We start from the raw sequence: 17,554 nt of genomic DNA on the forward strand, positions 1-17,554 counted from the left end.
CTATAGATTGACCTTGCCGTTTCTTAGAAATAAGTGGGGATGCGTTTATCTGCAAGACTGAGAAAGAAGAGCAAAAGCCAAAAACAAACCAAATCAACGAACTGCAATGCGATTGCGTATAGATTGACGATCCTCTTACACAGCTTCAAGAATTCTACGTTTCGTTTGTGTTTTTTGTTTTGTTTGTTTGTTTTGTTTATTTTTTGTTTGTTTGTTTTGTTAGTTTTTTTAGGGGGGTCTTTTTATGAACATCTCTGTCTGTCTCGTCGTTGCATAGACAGTGCGACCTTGATGAAAGTCAGCTGTCACTATTCGACCGTAGCCTTTGGAGAGACACACACAACGTATATAACGCTAAGTTGACATCTACGGAAGATGGCTGGCGCTGTATTAGGAGAATGGCTGAAGTTGACATTTCCTTCCGGGGTCAGCGTGCCTACTTATGAGACAAAGCCGTGTTTGGAACTGTACATGGCAGAGAGGTGTATACCACTAGGCGTCGTGGTCTTGTGAGCCGTGGTTGTAACGTATCCTGTGATGTTTATCCAAACATCTACCCATCAATTCCATCCCTACGTCTACATTTATGTATGAATTGCCAGATACTTAGTGGTTGAGAGATGGGGAGACAGTGTATCGTAGGGGTTGACGTCATCAACTTTTGTAAGCCACAAAACATCAGAACCAGTGTGCACTTTAAATCGGCGACATAACACAGGAATACTGCATTATGCATACATGCCCACATGTTTATGTGCGAAGATGCATGAATGTGTGCCTGTGTGTGTGGGGGGGGGGGGGGAGGAGGATGCAATCACAATGGCTCTTCGGGCATGCTTTGTTTCTCATACAATTTGCGACGTGTTTACATCGGAATTCATGTTGCAAAAGTACATACATTTTGTCCGCGTGCGTATTTCATGTGCTTGGTGCGTGTGTTTGTGTGTAACGTTACATCCAGCTCATAGGGAAGGTTGACAACGAAGGGAAAGAAAATGAAGGAAGAGAGAATTATAAAGGCGTTTTACTCTCCATGAGTTAACAGAAGCCTCGACGAAGCTATCGAACAGACACACTGAAAATGAAAAACCTGGTTATCGTCGGCCGTGTATTTGAATGGGTCGGGAAAATTTATTGCTTTCTGAAGGTCAGAACTCTTGGATATAAAGTCAATTCACAGCCGGCTTTTCGACAGTAATTGAAATGCTTTCATGATCACCATGGTTACGCCGGAGCGTCGATGTGTTTCACGTCCAAACACAAATGTGACGATTTAAGTGTGTGCGGTGTGTGTGTGTGTGTGTGTGTGTGTGTGTGCAAGCTTGTGTACTGTGAACTAAGTATTCGAGTGAGTTCCCGTAGTATCACACGGTAATAATTATTGTGAGTAGATAATTCTTGTGTGCACTAACTCTTTGTCACATGCATATTTAGAGACAACAGCAATTGGTGTAAAGATTATTCCAAAGATACAATTTCAATGTAGGTAAACATTAAGTGTTTGAGTTTGCTGATAAGTTTTATGGTTCTCTGACTTGCAGCTTACATTAGGTGAAGCAGAATTGAGAATTGAGAATTGAGTCTTTTTTTTAAACATTGTTCTGTTTACTTAACCTTTTTTCATACCATGTTGTTCAACACACTTTCAAAGGGTGATTTTTGTTTTGTTTCCTTGCTTCATAGATTGCTCTCTATTATAGCACTTAACATTGAACATCAGGTGATTATATAAGCAGTGTGAAAAATATGGAGTTCCATGCACTGATAAAGACCCCTTGTTAGTGGGTTTATCGCTCATTCTTACAATATATCATATACTGACAACCAAACACAAAGCAGTTGCAAGTTAATTCGATTTCAGTCTGAAAAAGGGGTCTAATATTAAACATCACGACTCCACATTCATAAATACAAGTGCATATTATATGTATTCAGGAATGTGCTCAGGAATATTTTCACACGCATTTGTAGTGCATACCTGGAGATGATACATTCATATGATATCATAAGGGAATTGATAAGTTTAACATTTAAAGGGATAAACATACCAACATTCTATCCCGTTGGTAACTAGTCCCCATCAATCACCAGAAACCATGCAGGCATGCGCATACAGGCAATTAATCACATGTTCACACTGCCTGTGTGTGGCAAACCAATGTGATATTTGCACACGAGTCACGGGGACGGTGTAAAATGCGTAAGATCTTGTGGTAAAGTCTCTGACTCAATAGTTCATATACTTGAGAGCATTTTCTGTTGTCATAATGTTATAGGAATATGATTTGAAGGGTCCGAATCACTTACACATATAGATCTCATCCATGCAACGTGAAACGTGAACTAGATCAGTCAATGTTTTCACCACAGCACAGACCAAGGCACGATACTGGGATGGATGTGATTTTTTTTCTCCCATAATTCCTCCTCGGAAAAGATTTTGCATAAAGCAATATTCACTTTTTTTTCTCTTGAGAGGTAGAGAGAAGGAAAAACTTGCGTGAGCTCAGCTTTAGGTGCCCGTCCGCCTCTCGTGCTATCGTTCACGGGAGTACCGCGGGGATTACGCGGGCCTGCATATTCACGGAGCTCCCTATCCCCCTGCCATGTACCAACGCCCACGTGATCTCTTAGCTATGATTGAAAAAACGAGATTTTGCCCATATCCCCTTTTTTTTTTCAAACTGTTAACCTATTCCTTTTAAGCGCTTAATCCACACTCCACCCTGTTTTTTTTTCTCGATGGCTGTCGTTCTTCTCCCGCTCTCCCCTCTTCTGATGTGAATATTTCACCGATGCATGTAAAGAACCTAATCACTTTTCCAAGCTGATATTGTCTAACAGTCGATCTGATCAGCAGCCTTCTCATTTTCTCCTTTCCGTATCTGTGTGTCTGCCATGATAATACTTGCAAGATGTTCATTAACAAGTAAGGCTTGAAGATCAGAGTCAAAATTGCACAATGAAATATCCCCAAATATGCGATTGACGGCAACCGAAAACGACTTCATCTGAGGATTTCTTGTTCTCGTACACAGTAACCTGTAGAAATAGTAATTTACGTGTCAATAGTATCTCTCTACAATGTCCAATCTTTTTTCTTTCTTTCTCTACCTTCCTTTGTCTCTCCTCTCTGCTCTGTTCGATCTGGTGAACGAATATTAAATTTGTCTAACCCACATCAAGGTTACAAATGAGGGTTTGAATACAAACAAACAAAACAAGTCACTGTTTATTATGAATAATTATTGTATTGTATTGTTTTGTTTGTACATTTACATTAAGGACAAGCAATTCAGCCTCTTGGCTGCTATGTGCCTTCCTTTTGATGAAAACAATGTTCACGGATTTGCAGAAGAACAGCTTTGTTAAAGCAATGATCAAATAGAATAAATTGAAACTGAAATTGAAATAAACCAATATCTATCTATCTATCTATCTATCTATTTATTTATCTATCTATATTTCTATCTATCTATCCATCCATCTATCTATCTATCAATCCATCTATCTATCTATCTATCTATCCATCTATCTATCTATATATCTGTCTTTCTATCTATCTATCCAAACAGTACTGAGTTATCACGTGTAGCCCGTTTACAATATTAGCTGCATGGGATAATCTTATTCGCTGCTTTTCAACACAGTTATGTTTTCGAGAGTACTCGCTGTGTTTCTATTCTTCATCTGAGCCTACAACGTGCATGCAATTTATAGAGTTGCATGTAAGGGAAAGCTGAAACAATCTTGCCTACATCTCTGCTGTTGACAGCTGTCGTACTTCTGAAAACTCGGAGATCGCACCTTAGTACACACGAATAAACATCCAAGCACTGTAAAGACACACACACACAGTCACACACTATATATATTTACACTATATGCACACTTAATAAGTTTATACTTATTTCTTCATTTGCTTTCATTACAACCGCGGTGAAAGAGAGAAGAAGTCGGCAGCCAGACGATAATGTAGTTTAGAGACAGAACTGAGTGCACTTGTGGCCAACACCGAATAACGATAAGAGGAAAAATATTAGCTGATGAATCTGAATTACAAATGCACTTTAGTCGACTTACTGATCCAAAGGTCAAATTCTATACTTTTTGATGTACTTTGTGTGCGACTGAGATAAGAGCATCCATATGAACACAACAATGCTGGCAAACGTGTATGTTGAATTCGTCCCCCCCCCCCCCCCTTTACCTTTACTGGAAGCAGCTGAAAACAACAACAACATGCTTTCCTATGGCATTCCAAATGACAACATTAATCTGTGCTTGAATTGATGCCCTGGATTAAAGCTTGTCAGAATAAGACCTTCGCTACCCCCCCCCCCCCCCACTCTGTCGTGCTTCTTTTCAGGAAAGTTTTGTTTGTTTGGGGTCTAATGAGTTAATGAAAGGTTTCATGTCGCTTTCTGGACTGACGGACCGCAGTTTATGTCATAAAAACTGACGAGGGGGTGTTTGATATTTTTTGACAAATCAAACAGAATTTATGGGCTAAAATCAAACCACCTCTTTTACTCTTCGTCGCAGATAATCTTGACTCCATTTGCCTAAGTGTTGCTTCTCAGCCAGGCGCGCTTCTGTATCAAGGGAATGCGACATTGCGGTAAAGACAGTAATGACAGTAAGATGTAAAAATTCTAAAGAAAATGAAGGACACTTTCAAAGTTACAGGTGTCTCCTCCACTGGGTCATTCACACGACCTCCATCCTCTTCCTTCCCACTCGATCCACCCACCTACATCCTAATAACAAAGAAAACAGGTTCTGTTTGGTAAGCATGGTTTTGGTATAGGCGTCTCTCAAACATCTGTTCCTTTCAACACTCCAGCAGCGTAGAAACCTGGCAGCGCAGGAAACAAAAATTTGCCTACGGGATTCAAAAATATATCCTCTGGAAATATATTTGGTTGGATGTTGGTGTTGATATCACTGAAAAATGTCGTCGTTCTCTTCGAGAGTTCTGTGTAACATTCGAAAAGTTTCAATGATATTGATACTGGAAAAACGGGGTAAATGAGATGGGAAAAGCGTGTAGATGATGGGCTTGTTACACGCAGGGAAATGCTAGGAATAATGATATGCGAAAGCAAACGATTGACTGATCTTCGAACTTTTTCCCCCACATGAGCTCATCTATGACGCACAAACCTGTATAAGACCTGACGCAGACAATACCTAGGTGACGGTATATCAATGTTTTGAAACTATCTACGCAGACATCAAGTCGCATTTTTCTCAATGAAGCGTCACACCAACTGTTGTCGTGGTTGTAGAATGTTGGGAAGGCCCGTATTGCACCATGCCGCATGAAAACCGCCCAGATTTGAAGATAATGATATAGCTACCTATAAACAAACATGAATTCATTCGTTCGTGGAGGTGTTATGGCCGAGTGGATAAGAGCGCACGTTTCTGAATCGCATGAGCGTGATTTAGGTTCGTGGGTTCGAGCCCCTCAAAGCCAGACACGTTTGCCCTTCATCAAGGCACTTTATCCACATTGCTGCTATCCACCCAGGAGTATAAATGGGTACCTGGTATAGGATGAGAAAATTAATGTTGGTTAATCAGCATGTGCGCGGCTGTAAAATGGCGACTGGCTGGAATGCTCCCCAGGGAGTGGAGAGTGAGCACTGTCAGTGCTGGCGAGAAATAAAGGTATCCAGACACCGGGGTAATAATAGTATGTATGCGCTTTGAGCACTCTACAGAGTGGATTTAGCGCAATATAAATTCATATTATTATTATTATTATTAATTGTTATCAAACGTGTACAAAAGTATGCCAAGCCGTCAATGTCTCTTGTCTGCCAGTTCCTATCTTCAAAAGATTAGCAGCCATGGTGTACAAAATTCATTGTCTCGCTGATTCTTGCCTTCCCTTCCATTGAATAATCATCTTTTCCGAGAAAAAAAAATCTTCATTTGCCAATGGATACTATAATAGTACAAGTAATATATCAAAAGACGAAGCAGTGGAAACGAATGCTACTCATCGTCTAAGTGTATAATGGCCAAGGGCTGATGCGATGACATTTTTTTTTTCCACTGGAAAATAAGATAGCCTCATGCGACGACACGTCTGTGAATTTACAACATTTGAACATTTTGATTTCGGTCGCCAAACTAGCTTTGGACGCACACAAAAAAAAAAAAAAAATACGATCAAGAAAGATAACAAACTAAGAACTATAATTACGTTTTGCATACATCTTTCACCTTCTCAAGTCAAAATTTCGTACCTGATATACGCTACATAATGGAAGATTAATCTCATAGTCTTAACTTTGCACGTGATAGGACTTAAGCGTTCTGTTATTTTTGCTTGTATTCTGCCATTCAACTTTGCATTTCAGTCACACACTAAAGCGTACTACAGTTCTCCCCATTTATTATCCGATAAGGGGGGGGGGGGGGGGGGAGTTGTGGAATATGCCGCTCCTAACATTGCTACTTTACCTGAACGTGGCAGATCGCTGAGATCCGACGCCTTATTGAAGTTTGTATGGTGTCCTTAAGAAGCCAATCAGACAGTCAATTGCAAGCATCGAGATTGTCACCGGACACCACTCTGCAGATTGACCGTCCCCGGGGTGAGCCCGGGTGCGGAACTGCAGGAAACCCTCGTGCGAATCGCCACTCCTGGGTAATATTCAATTTGGGCTGAAATCAGAGATCGATTTTGGCCAACCTTGCCAACCCGGTAAGGTACGCTACTTGTGACAATTGCAGAGGGTAAGAAATTCCGTGGCTGCCTTCATCATGCACGATTGGTGTCTCCATTGAAATGGGTCACATCAAAATGCTTACACAATGTCTGAGTTCTGTAAAAGGATTTAGTCATACAATATTAAGGTGATGACTCTTAAAGGGATATTATAGTTTCGGTTGAAATGGGGCTTCAGATTTCCAACGTTTTTATGAGAACTTTTTGAGATAACGAGAAACCTCTTGTGAAATATGAAAGAGCATAATCATAATTCTAAGAGGAATTCAGAGTTTATTTTAGTTTTATTTAAGATGGCTGAGATATCCAAAACAAAACATTCCTATTTTTAGGATCGCTTTACTTTGTTTTTAGATATCTCAGCCGTTTCAAAACCAATTTTCATCAAATAAACTCTGAATTCCTCCTCAAATGTTCAAACTCTGAATTCCTCTTGGAATTGTATGTTCTTTAACATTTCATATAAGTGGTTTCTACCTATCTCGCGAAAAGTTAAAACCTGAATCCTCACCTCAACCAATACTATACCATCCCTTTAAGAGAGAACTTTTTTATTTGTTGCCTGTAAAACAAAAATCATGAATCATATACAAATCACGTATATCATATAACTTATAACGATGCTCTGTTCTTTATTTAGGCAACAGTAAGACATGGCAGGAGTAACAATGTCTTGTATGATTAATCATTACGTATCCGGGAAGCTGATGATTGCCGGAAAATCATACCCACACATTGTAACTCGGGAAGAAATAATCATGTCCTCACGCAGCTAAACAGACGCGAACAGTGTACAAGATAATTATGTGCAGTGCATGACCGATAACAAAATAAAAGCATTTCGAATGCTAATTGGTCATGTAGTACACAGTCATCACATGATTGTAAACTATCTTGCACAATACTCCGTGTGAGTGTGTGTGTGTGTGTGCGTGTTTGCGTGTGCGTGCTTAGAATGTCACGTACTGTACACTGAGGTTTAAAGAGAAATTTTGTTATCTTCTTGAAGACGTTCCAGATGATAGTGTAGATTTTACTATGCATTCCCTTGGCAAGACATGTTTTCTTCTAGTGAGTTTAAGAGAACAAAACTCATTGTGTGTAAAGCAACTGTGATTTCCTGTGTGGGTGACGTCACCATTAACAGGTTGTTGATAAGATGCCAAAGCGCACGATTTGCTGTCATCTACTACATCGTAGTAGTTGCTATTTCGCGCCGATTGATGATGACCTATTGGGTAAATATCACAGGTTAAAAAAAGAAAGATTATCTTACAAGTAACTTATTGTTCAGGTGTTAGACCGGCTTCAGTGATATTTTCTTTTCGATCTGAGCCAAAATAACATTTTTACCAGATGCATATGTTTTTTCCCCATATGTGGATTTAGTCAATATACATTTAACATGTGTAACATGGCATAAGACAGAAGTATCGAATATGTAGTTAGTATTGTTGAGATTTGTCTAAACCTGTTCTCGACTCACGTCCATCGCACCCACACTGAGCTAATAGAGAACAGAGAGTAGGTCGTATTTCCTGGCTTTTGGGCCGTTTTCACAGCCTTCATTTAAGCTGCTTATAGAAAAGTTAAAACTGAACAAAACAACAAAAATGTGTGTCAGCTGAGGCACAAGTTCGTGTGGTTTGGCGCGCAGGCAGGGCCGACGGGGTATAAAGTGACTCGTGCTGGGGCGTGTGGTAGTGTAATCGAGCTAGCAGCCCGTGACGTATTGCATGCCGTATAATGGACTTATCGGGAATGAATTTGATGCCTGGGTAATCCGATGTGTTGGCCACGAAAGCTAGTCGACTCCTATGCTGGTTTGTAATTCCTACACAGGCCCCCTCGCCATCTACCTCATTTAACCCCCCCCCCCCCCCTACACACACACACACACACACACACACACACACACACACACTCCCTCCATTACCCTCAAGCTTTCTCCACCCTTTAAGTATACCTTCGTAGTTTTAGAGCAAATAAAAAGTAAGGTGCTTTTCTTCCCGTTATTTACCGTCGTCTCTGATCAACACACAGCTGAACCAGGACACACACCAGCTCCACGAACAGTTCACGCAGACATAACATGATATTGGATTAGATAGGGACATTGTTTCGCCTTTGTCCTTCGCTGGTTAGACTTCCTAGAACAAGACACAACAAAAAGAGGGGAAGAAAAAGAAAAATGCACTCGACAACGTAATTGACATTTAAGACGTACTCAGCGTTATGTCCTCGTGAGCTACCTGTTATCTCATTTTTCTGGCGCGGCGTATATACGCACATTACTAGTAAAGCATCGCTGATATATTGCTATGGAGAATTATGCTGCACTGCCGAGCAGCCATCGACGAAGGTGATACTATTTTACAAACCAGACGTGAACAGCTTTTTCTCAAGTCTCCCTCACCCTCCATCTCACTATATCTCGTCTCATCATCTCTCCCTTCTCAGCCCCTTCTAAACGAACTGCCGCACGACTCACTGTCTGCTGTGGGTGAAAGTGCAAGTAATCCTCACGGCTCTTCGGAGAGAAATTCGATATCGACGATGTCCAAGAGTTTAGCGAATGCTTTTGTAATGAAAGTCGTTGCCTTAATTCCTTCTCCCTGACGTCGTCGATGGACAGTCGTGAAGTTCAAGGCCACGAACTTTGCTGGAAATGGAAAATGCACATCAAACCTAATTTAGAAAGCATTTCATGCCAGTATTGCATCTCCTCCAGCCTAGACAGACTGTGTTCCATTGCTGTTTCATCACAGATGCAAAAGATTCGTCATTATGGCTGTATGATGATTACGCAGGTGACCCAATATAGAATGCAATTACCCTCACTTGAACCGCGAATAGAATAATACAAAAGCAAAAACAAAAACAGACTCAACATGTTCCCCACCCTAGAACTACGTAGCTAAGTGTAAGGTACCTTATAGCCCACCATGGTTCCATATGTTGCCATCGCTACGGCAAAATCTCAGGATTTAACACAAAAATAAAGGGGAAGTTATTGTTGTAAAGAAACTATTTGATTGAAATGAATGATGGACTTGGCCACCAGAGTTTATTATTGCCGCTCCCGGTTGGTGAGGCAGGTGTTCCCCCCGTTCGTCCGCACAGAGTGGATTGTCATTCTCTAAACTTATGACCTAGAGTCGACCAGATTCAAATCATCTCCTGTCATCGGATGTGATGCGGTCGTAGTCATGGTGATGACAGTTTGGAAGATTTTGATGCTTTTTCACGTCTCCCCGTTTGCTGTTGCCATTGTCTTTTGCTTATAGTATAACAATATCAGGAAAAAAATTGTCTTTGTTTCCTGGGCAACAGCAAAGTACAAGTTGGCTATTTTTGATTGAGGTATTCCTGGTGTTTCGCAGCTCAGGTTGCCCTTTACTTATTATGCATGATGCCTCCAAGTGATACCTATAAAAAAATCTGACTATATTTATCTACTCAGCAGAGACAGCATTTAGCATATTCCTACATCTTCGTCTTCATCTTTGCTCGATCAACAGCCAAGAAAGAACACACCGTGTAGCTAGACGCTTCTTTTAGACGCCAACTCCCAATGTGAGTTCGCTCTCCCCCTCCTCCCCCCCCCCCCCCTCCTTGCCTCCTCCACGGACACACTTTACATAAACGCGTACATCTTGGAGGCGCATGCGCAGCGGCCACAACACGTCGGTTGAAACCATACTGATGACTTTTCTGAAATCTGCCAATTTCTCTTCCCTGCTATGAGGATTTCCTGAATAATGTGTGGGCATGGATGGATTTTAGTCAACACGCTGCCATTTTTCCTCTAACCTCGGATGAATAAGCGCGCCTGGTGTGAAGAGTTCTAACAAAGCAGAAGAAGTACTCTTTTATCTTCTCCTGTCGCCGTCACAGCTCAAAGGAGCTAACCATCTGAACTTGGTAAAGTAAACATTCTCTTATTTGCTCGCGTGTTTATATTTTCTGATTTGTTTCGTTGTACGCCAATTCGCATGATTTCTCTCTGAAGGCTTTTTCGAATGTTTCCTTTTTGGTGCATCGAAAATCGCCGCTCCGCGAGGTAATTCGCGCCACTTATATCTTCTTGAGCTGGACAGTTCTTTTTAGATATCTGTGATTTGAATTCAGGAAAAGTTGTTCTACCAAAAACTGAGATACCATGGCTTATTTTGGTCCCTGAGACGTCTTCAGGAATATCCCCTCGATAGTTGATGGTAACGATGTTCGTTTGTTGTTGCTTTTCCCGACATATGTTGTAAAGTTCATGTTAGAAAATTAGGTATACATTGGAGAGGCTTGAGTCATTATCATGTATATTGTCTCCGGGAAGTATGCCTAAAGTGTGACTGATTTTGTGCAATATTCATTTCATCCACACTGACCATCTCAAGAGGAGATTTGGAGACGTTATTGTATACTAGATTTCATCCTGCAGTGATTTACCAACCGCCTCTAAGCCTTCTAATAAACCAGGCAAGGAAAACCTGACTATCTGCGTCCACGTCTTTTTCTGAAAAGCGAAGGTCCCTAGTTATAAAGCACCAGGGGGAGAGGGGAGAGGGATCTGAAAAAAAAAACCCAACACATTTTGAGATTAAATTGTATATCCTATACTTAAGCACGCAACACATGTCGATTCCTTACAATGTGGTGACGTTTATTTAGTTCTGAAATCTGTCTACACAACGGCAGCATCTAGAGCCAACCCGAGTCAAATTAACCTCAAATATACGATTCTTTCTTACTGTCAAACCATTCAGCAGTTCTTGAATATAATTTTGCAGGTTGAAATGTCATTTACAAACTTTTATTCCTTTGGATCTTCCGAGGCTTGCTTGGAAGAATCACATCTTATTTTAGTGTCGCCTTTGTAAGAGCGCACGACCATATCTTCCTCTTTTTTTGCTGTCACGATAAGGTCGTGTTCCTTCCTGCACTTCAGATGCACGCTGCATCATGACGAGCGATTTTTGTCTCTCTTTCAACCTTCCGCCTTCAAGGGGAATAATGTTTTTATGTGCAGGTGAATCTAGTTATAGAGATGAAACTAGACTACTATACGTGTACATCTTTCAGATTTTATGTCGAGGTACAAAAAAAAAAATTGAAGTCCTTGATAGATCCACGGTATGGCGAGGGTGCACTTTCTTCTTGTTGTTCTTCTCTTCCTCCTCCACCTCCTCCTCCTCCTCCTCCTCCTTCTCCTTCTTCTTCTTCTTCTTCTCCTTCTTCTTCTTCTTCTTCTTCTTTTTCTTCTTCTTCTTCTCCCCTCCTCCTTCTCCTCCTCCTCCTCCCCTTCTCTTTTTTCGTCTTCTTCTTCATCATCTTCTTCTTCCCCTCCTCCTCCTTCTCCTCCTCCTCCTTCTCCTCCTCCTCCTTCTCCTTCTCCTCCTCCTCCTCCTTCTCTGGATCACTAGTTTTTGGTTGCACCGTCTTGATAGAAAGGTCATTTTGGTCCCCAGCCAGCCTCTGAAAAGGGTAGATCATTATGGTCTCATGCTCTCGATACATTTTGGCTATATTTGAGTCCATATATCCTTATAGGGCGCAATGCATGCCTAATGGCCACTTACAACACGGGTGGGAGATGGGGTGGAAATGAGGGGTGAGTGTGCCGGCGAGAGTGGGGCGGGGATGGGGTGTCGTCGGCAATCTTCCGGCAAAGTGAAAGTAGCGAATTCATGTTTTCTTTCTTGCTATATTTGCCTAACAAGTTGGCTATAAGGAACTGACAGACTCTCGCCTTTTGCACTGATGAAAATGTTAATGAGTTTTTAAATCACGTTAGCCTGACGAAACGGTCTACTGCAAACATTCTATTCGACTAACTTCACATTACCAAAGTCAAGTTCAGATTGAAAAGAAAGAAAAAAAACCCAGAAAATTCACAAACACTATCTTGCTCTGACGAATATACCAATTCCCTCCCTCATATCATTCGCTTGCAAAGTCTGTTGCTACCGTTCATTCATGTTACGCAAAATACATGTTGCTTCTTAACTCGTTGCTTTCGAGAACTATGTATACATTGTATCAACCCTACGGAGAATCAAGATATCTCGGAATCAACGGATTATACAAGCGACCAGGTTAAAAAAGAAACATATTTCTATATCTATTTGCCTGCGCCTATCATTCAGATAAACAGGAAATTCTTCCAGAATGTCAAGGACTTTCATTAATTTGTTTGTTAACGTCGCTTCACTCAATCTTGTTGACACATTGCAGGAATAATGAAAATACTTCAAAGGAAATCATCTTTTTCCCGGGCACAAGCACACGTCAAACGCTATTTATAATCCTTCATAACAATTATTTTGATCGAGATCTTGATCAAAGTACGAGGTAGGCTCTTCATGTTGTTTATTTGTGTACAGGCCAGTAGTGAGCGCATGGCATGTTAAGCTATTTTGGTGCACGTTGATATATTTGGAACCGACATGTACGTCTGGTCTTCAAAGAGCAATATCGGTTGTTCATTATACTTTGATTAATTTAGTAAAAGAACAAATATACACACGCACACACAATCCGAAATATAGGCGTGTCATCGAATGAGGTTGTGGGATAATTTTAAAATTTCACGTATTCCACGGAAAAATAATATTGGTCACAACCACGTTTGCAAATTGAATATAGCAATGACATCACTTAAGAATTTCCTATTGACCTAAAAAAGATCCTTACAAAAGTGTTCTTTTTTTTTTTGGGGGGGGGGGAGACAACTTGCGTACTTCGCATCAAACTATTTATTGTTGTGTTTTAACAAGCTTCAGACGTCGACTCTTTTGGGAAGGGTTTGTGTTTGCTAAATTATCGACCAAATACAGAATATTTATCACTATCGTTATTTAAAGACCTGCGAAAGTGTTGAGAAGCGATGACATCATCGTATATGCTCGTGTGCTTCACTCTTCCATGAAACATGTCAAATTGAAAATTCAATAACTTTTCTATTAATGTTCTGTCCACTTTCGTTGTTGCTGCTGAAATCCTTGTCATTATATTTCTATATGATTTCATTCTTCACCGTTCTTTATAAGATCAAACTGGACGCGGAGTGGAGTTGCACTTTGAGAAAGAAACATGAGCATGCATAGGAAATTTCCCGTGTTCCAAAGTGTACGATATTAGCAAGTGCGACTAAGACATTCGGGAGCACGTTCTTCGCGCGAAATCACTTCTTTGTGTGTGCATGTGTCAGTGCGTGTCTCGGGTATTGCATTAAATTTGATTCCAAAATGATGCCAAACATAAGCGTACAATGAGTGGCAAGTGCTCTTCTTGTCCCTTTGTGTTTGTTTGTTTGTTTCTTTCTTTCTTTGTTTTTTTTTTAAACAAACAAACAATAACTCTCTTTATTGGATGAAAAAAGTGACTGACAGCTCTCGGTCAACCAGAGCAAACTCAATAGAAAATTGGTTTCTAAGCTGAAGCATACAAATTAATATAGAATCCATCAGACACCCTGATGGCCCAAGAAGATCAGGGTTTATGCCTTGATTGAAATTTATAGATCGTTCAACGTAGATGTGTTAAACAGAGGATGTATGGTTTGATATCAAGTGTTAGTTAAGTAGGGATGAGTTTTATTTCAATATCTAAGCCGGAGGGCTTTATTCACTTATTTGAAAACAAAAACAAAAACAAAAACTAGGGGAAACGCAATCATGCCGATTGGACGTGTTGTTTATCATCTTAATACGACGTGAAAACTCGGATTCTATGACTGCAATCGGGTCTTGAGTTTGTTATTTAGATAACATTCCTTGAGAAGACAGACAGAGGACAGATGTAGATATCCAATCAACCTTTTTTTTGACAAACAAGCCCTCTAAACTTCTTATAAAAGGAAAGTGTGTGCTGTTATCGATACTGAAGTTAAGGTTTGGCTATCAATGGAGACTTGGACAGTTGCTGGTGAGTTTTTTTCGAAATCATCTCCGAGACACCTTAAAGGGGAAGGCTAGTAACTGATCAGTGGGAATCAGTGGAAATGCTGGGAGATGATTGTTCCAATCCTTATGGGATTCATTCAAGAGTTCATTGTATATCTATTGTTGTGTGAAAATGATCTGCTTCAGAATGGTCTCATATTCAAGTAATGTGCAGTTTAATGCTTCCAGGTTAGCGTCCCTGGTCAGTGACGGAGCATTAATCTGCACATTACTTGAATATGAGACCGTTCTGAAGCAAATAATTTTCACACAACAATAGATATACAATGAACTCTTGAATGAATCCCATAAGGATTGGAACAATAATCTCCCAGCATTTCCACTGATTCCCACTGATCAGTTACTAGCCTTCCCCTTTAAGGATTACATAAAAGAAAAGGCTGAAAGTCCCTAAACACCTTGGTCACTCACAATGAAGATACTGCAGAGGTATAAGGGATGAACTCCTTTCGGCACTTGCCGTCACTGACAAAGACAGCCGACTTAACATTCTGCGTCGGATCGGAACTGTGGAGAATGTGCAAATAAGGCCCAATTTCGTGCATTTTGTCGAAAGTGTCGGGCTGGTGATGGGGCTCCATGTACCTCTGAGGGGGAGGTGGCATGCAATATACTCGAGACAGGAAGAGGCGTGTAAAACAGGGGGGGGGGAACAAATGCACTTCCAAAAGGTTTGCGATCCTCATCATCATGGAGAGGGAAGGTAAATAAGCGAATCATCTTGGGGGGGGGGGTGGATGAGAGAAGTAAGTATGGAGTAGTCTAATCGCAAATCGAGCGTTTAATTCGGCGCCCAGCGACTTCTCCGGTTGCCACGATTTGTGATGAAATATCCGATCGTTCACTTGACCCAAGAGAAACGACAAAAAAAGAAAAGTGATGATGAGATTAAGAAGGAGAGATGGAAGGAAACATAGAGAAATGGACAATGGGAGAGAGAAAAGAAACGTACATATAAATATATATAGCCCTATGTGTATGTGTGTGTGTGTGTGTGTGTGTGTGTGTGTGTGTGTGTGTGTGTGTGTGTGTGTGTGTGTGTGTGTGTGTGTGTGTGAGTTTGTACAGAGAAAAAAGAGGAGATGCAGAGTAAGAGAGACGAGGAGAAAGGGGATCGGGTAATGGGGAGCAGGTAACAGAGAATAAGCAAATGTTCATATAGGAACGTTTCGTCGATAAAGATAGATGTTACTGCATCATTCATCGCAAAAGACATGAAGAAAAAAAAAACTGTGCGCCAAACGAAGCATCGTTAACATTTATTTCAGGAAGGCATTTAAACAATGATGAAAATAAGTCGAGTGGCTAGTGTTGATGTGTGTTTGTGTATGTGTGTGTTGATATATATGCGTTTGCATGCTTGTACGTGTACTTTTGTAGTAGACTTTTTGTGGTATCTTGGATGTGTAGGAGGGTGAAATATATGCGGGCAAGATGTTAGGAAGGAGAAAAGAGCGAGGACAAAAATTTCAGCATATCAAGGTCGGCAGATACTCGGTTATTCTATCGATGTCAGTGCAAGAAATGGGGAAATGATATGATTTTTAAACTCTCAGTCCAAAAAAAAAAAAAAAAAAAATCTGTGAAAGAAACTCCTGTTGCCATAGCTACTGGAAGATGTAGGGAACTAATCTGGAGTGAATCATGTCTCGTCCATTGGGAATGAGGATGACTTCCTTTGAATGCAAAATACCTGCGTGTGCATCAAAGTTGATTCAATTTTTTTTTCGCCTGTTCGCATCATGTTTTAAGGATCAACACCCCCCCCCCCCCACATACACACATTAGTTTGGGGATGAAAGGTATACATGCACATTGGGTCTTTGCTTCTGCTTTTGTTGTTGATTTATCCTTTGTATTTCGATGTGGTTCCCTGAATTCTTGGCATAGGAGCAGTTTTTGATGCACTCTGATGCATCAATGACAAAATACAGCATTTCTAAATCGTTTCCTGCGTTTCTTCACGTCAAACCTTCAGATAGCATGAATCCGACATATCAAAGGTACTGTTTACCATTGAGAGCAGTGATTTAAAAAAAAAAATGTTCGAGATATGATATATTTGATGCATATGTGTAGGTTAATTGTATCACAAAACATCCTATCATATAAAAAAATCAAAATAAAGCCTAAAATATAAGGAGATATCACTATTTTCCCCACAAAAAAACTGTAGACGGTTTAGTCTAGAAATATTCCTATCATAACTATTGTTCACATTTTGTATATTTGATAGTACTTAAACATTGATTATACTGATTCATATTTTTACATTGGTTGTTTATATCCCTAACTCACACTTTAGAACTATTTTGAAGCACTAAAGCTGGATTTTTTTTTTTCATCTGCAAATGATAAATAATGCCTTTCATAAAACTTTCGATTTTTTTCTGTATCATTCATTATCATTACAGCATGCAAAGAGAAGGTCAATGTATTGCCTAATTCCTCTTTGACATTCCCAGGTTTTATATGCAATCTATGATGGACATCATTTCGTAACAATGGGTAAGATAGCATCTCCAAGGATGTAGCCCACGCGTGTATTTGTAGCAAATGCCTCCTGTTTAGAAGACCGTTATACCACGGTGAGATTCTGCCAAGAACAGAGTACACTCTTTTCTTTTTTCCTTTTTTTTTCCTTTTTTTTAAGGAGGGGTGTATTTACGCCCATCTCCAGACGGGATGAGTTAAAAAAAACATGGAAATTATATTTCTATGGAATAAGGGCAGATATCAAATAGGCCAACTTTTTCTTTCTCAGTGAGCACATCGCGTAAAGTTGAAAAGGGATCAGAAAACATGTGGACCGTAATCGGATATCATCCTCAAAAAAAGAACTCTATAA

At 40.3% G+C, this 17,554-nt stretch overlaps 1 protein-coding gene across 3 annotated transcripts in view; it reads left to right on the top strand.

The window, feature by feature from the left end:
- LOC139720994 (calbindin-32-like) overlaps positions 1–17,554 on the top strand; it is a 169,760-nt gene that overhangs the window by 106,094 nt on the left and 46,112 nt on the right. Inside the window, exon 1 of one of the 3 annotated variants that reach the window (XM_071632339.1) lies at positions 10,542–10,669. The exons of the other annotated variants lie outside the window; for them this stretch is intronic. The gene's annotated coding sequence lies outside the window, so the exon portion shown is untranslated. Of the gene's footprint in view, positions 1–10,541; positions 10,670–17,554 lie in introns of those variants that run through there. 3 annotated transcript variants of the gene reach the window in all.

This window comes from Diadema antillarum, unplaced genomic scaffold, assembly GCF_040938485.1.
Source record: "Diadema antillarum isolate AM-2024a unplaced genomic scaffold, OU_Dant_1.0 scf00000012, whole genome shotgun sequence".
Lineage (NCBI taxonomy): Eukaryota > Metazoa > Echinodermata > Echinoidea > Diadematoida > Diadematidae > Diadema > Diadema antillarum.